Below are 4,092 nucleotides of genomic sequence, written 5' to 3'. Positions count from 1 at the left end.
GTACATCGGGGCCCGTATTCACCAACCGATTCTTAGACTTAAGAATAAAGAATAGACTTTGAACCAAGAAAAATGTGTTCAGTGTTTGAACATATACAAGCCTCAGCTGGTGATTATGTAATTAACAAAATGTTATATATAAAGAATAATATAGATAGAGATGTTTACTGCAGAGATTGACTCAAAATTAAAGAAACTCTTGAATATTCTAATTAAAATAATTTTCTTTATTCTTAGACTTAAGTATAAGAATCGTTTGGTGAATACGGGCCCTGGCTCTCTGTGATGATCTAATGACTCTCTGTAGAGAACAGCTGGCTCTGAGTTTAAAAATCTGGGTTTCAATTCATAACAGCTGGCTCTCAATTTAGAACAACTTGCTCTCTGTGTAGAACAACTTGCTTAGTGTTGAACCTATATCCCAATGTAGAATAAATGGCTCTCAATGTAGAATAACTGACTTTCAGTGTAGAACAACTGACTCTCCGTGCAGAACAGCTAACTCTCAAAGTAGAACAACTTTCTCTTAGTGAAGAACACTTTGCTCTCAATGTAGAGCAACCGGCTGCCCGTATAAAACAACTAATTCTCAGTGTAGAACAACTTGCTCTTAATGTAGAACAGCTGGTTTTCTGTGTAAAATAGCTGATCTTCAGTGTAGAACAGCTGGCTTTCAATGAAGAACAGCTGGCTCTCTATGTAGAACGAATGGATGTCAGGAAAGAACAACTTCCTCTTAGTGTAGAACAACTAGCTCTCAGTGTAGAACAACTGGCTCTCAGTGTAGAACTAATGGCTCTCAGTGAAGAACAACTTCCTCTCAGTGTAGAACAACTGGCTTTCCATGTAGAACAACTGGCGCTCTGTGTATAACTAATCTCAATGAAGAACTATCTCAGTGAAGAACAACTTGCTCTTTGAGTAGAACAACTGGCTCTCAGTTTAGAACAACTTCCTCGCAGTGAAGAAAAACTGCCCCTCAATGGAGAACGACTGGCTCTTAATGTAGAACCACTTCTTCTTAGTTCAGAACAACTGTCTTTCGATGTAGATTTTCTGTCTCGCTGTTTAGAACAAATGGCTGTCTGTGGAGAACAACTGGCTCTGAGTTTTATAACAACTGGTTGTTATTGCATAACACCTGGCTCTCAATTTAGAATAACTTGCTCTCAGTGTAGAACAACTTGCTTTTAGTGTACTGTGAAACCATTTATTTTCGACAGCACAAAATTTCGTCATTTTTATTAAAATGACGATTTCGTCAGCACTTAAATTCGCCGATTTCTGATTTTGAATTTAAAAAAAATGCGTCAGTCAATATCCGATTTGTGTGTAATACATATTCGCGATCAATCGAAGTTGCGAAAAATCGTGGTACGAATGCGGGAGCACACTTGAGAATCACTGCAGGAGGTGGGGCCTGTTTGTCACATGCCAATTAACTAGTTTTGTTTTCAAGGGACAGTAATGGACCCTCTTAATGTATGCCATTCACACGTTCATTGTTATGATTAGCGGACAAGTGGGATCGAATACCCGTTAACGAGTGTTTGTAACAACGAAGCCAATTGCCAATTAATCTTATTCTATAATTATAATTGCCATACTGATAACAATCGTACCTTTATCGGCACCAATTAGGGAAGGTGCGAACAATATTGGTTATAACTAGTGTAAGGAAATTATTTTGTCACTTTTCAATAAAGTTTCAAGCGTTTTGCATCGTACATTTTTGATAATTTTAAGAACAGTAATTGGTCTCAAATGTCACTGGTTTTTTTTTCAAATAAAATGCTTTTTTATTCTGATATCAACATTAAAATTATAAACTCTATGTGTGTGTTTGTTCTTAAAAAGTAAACTACCGGTATATAAATCAATAATGTCAATAATTTAAAAATAAATAAATTGATATATATAAAATAGTAATAAGTGTGGTTATGGGCAAACAATCAAACAACAAACAGCAATTAAAATATTCTTTATTAATTTGTGATAAATACGCATGTTGATCACACATCGTCATCTTTTCATTTGGTTTATTGTCTTTCATCGGCATTCGCTGCGTAATGGCTAATATGCAACACCCCTGAAAAACACAATGCACCTAATGGGTAATAAAGTTATAAACAATTAGCGCTTATTCATTACCATTCTACATAAACGAAGTCAACGCATTCGATACAGCTGTACTGCACACGCGTTTTAAAGAAGCGTAACGTGTCAGTTAAGTACATTGTGTAATCTACATCCCTTTGTGTCAAAACCGGATTAATCTTGATTACGAAACAGCAGTGAATGTGTGCATGGATTATGTTGGAATTTAATGCCTAATGTATACGGTAAAGTTTTAAAATATTGTTCAACTTAGTGTTTGTTTTTGTTCAAACATAGAGCATGATTGTTCGTTAGGATCTTAAATTCGCCGATCGGTCGACTGACGAAATTTATGAAAATTAATGCCTGACGATTAATTATGGTTTCACAGTATATCAACTGGATCGCAATGAAGAATAACTGGCACTCAATGTAGAATACTGTGAAACCATTATATATCGTCAGGAATTAATTTCCGTATATTTCGTCAGTCGACCGATTGACGAATTCAAGATCCTAACGAACAATTATGTCCCAAATTTGAACAAATTAAGACTGAATTACCAAAGGCACGAGGCACAAAAATCCAACGTAATCCACGCATACATACTCCGTCTGTTACGTAATCAAGATAAATCCGGTTTTGACACAAAAGGGTGTAGATTACACAGTGTACTTAACTGACACGTGACATTGCTCTAAAACGCGAAAGCAGTAGAGCTGTATCGACTGCGTTGACGTCGTTTAGGTAGAATTGTAACGATAAGCGCTTATTGTTAACAACTGTATTACCCATTGTGTGCAATGTGTTTTTTAGTGTTGTTGCAGAAGATTATACAGCCTCCACGCACCGGATTAGATCCGGATCAAAGACAATAAACACAATTAAAAGATGGTGATGTATATACTTACCGTATACATTCTCCGCATTGATTACAAATTAGTACAGAACATTTTGATTTGTGTTTGGTTGTTTGCGTTTAACTACAATACAGGTGTAAAAAATAGCTTGTGCTTCGTTTTATGGGCTATCGATCTTTTTAATCATTGACCTCTTTTACAAGTTTTACGACACATGTTTCAAATAATAGTTACTTGTAGCAATTGAAAACGTAACAGGTAAAGAGAAATTAGCAAACATAACGATTAGTTCCATCCAAACGTAGGGAAATTGTTTTCAAAAATTCACTTTTATTTTTGCGCGATTTTCAGGAAATCCCCGGAACGCACGTGTTTCGAATGACTGAGTATGACGCAATAAAACAATGCTTTGTATCCTGTTGCATTCAATCTTATTTAAACTCACTCGTCCATTAGTTTTTACAATTAAATCTGAACTTTGCCCTATAAAACCGCTGTCCCATAATGCACTGTTAATTTTACACTTCCGAAAATTTATATTGTACTTAAAGTGATAAAATATTTACGATGCAAAACTCTTGAAACTTTATTGAAAACTGACAAAACAGTTTGCTAACACTAATTTTAACCAATAATCTTCGCACCTTTTCTAATTTGCGCCGATAAAGGTAAGATTGTTATTAGTTTGGCCATGATAATAAATGAATAGGACCAATTGGCAACTGGCTTCACTGTTTCAAACCCGGGTTTCAAACACTCGTTAACGGTTATTCGGTCCCACTAATCCGCTAATCATAATAAAGATACACTAATGGGGGCAAATTACTGATCACCTGACAACAAAATACTAGTATAATTACATGTGACAAACTGGCCCCACCTCCTGCAAGTGACTGGAGTGTCCTCCCTCTTTCCCCACTACGATTTTTCGCAACCGCGATATATTTCGGACAAACAAATCGGATATTGACTGAAGCATTTTTTTTTCAAAGTCAGGAATTGGCGAATTTAAGTGCTGACGAAAACGTCATTTTTATAAAAATGACGAAATTTCGTGCTGGCGAAAATAAATGATTTCACAGTAAATGGTTTTCAGTGTAGAACAGCTGACTCTCTGTGTAGAACAGAAAACTC

Source organism: Dreissena polymorpha, chromosome 6 (genome assembly GCF_020536995.1).
Source record: "Dreissena polymorpha isolate Duluth1 chromosome 6, UMN_Dpol_1.0, whole genome shotgun sequence".
NCBI classification, from domain to species: Eukaryota; Metazoa; Mollusca; class Bivalvia; order Myida; family Dreissenidae; genus Dreissena; species Dreissena polymorpha.
The sequence above is the reverse complement of the archived record's forward strand: the minus strand, read 5'-3'. Positions refer to the sequence as shown.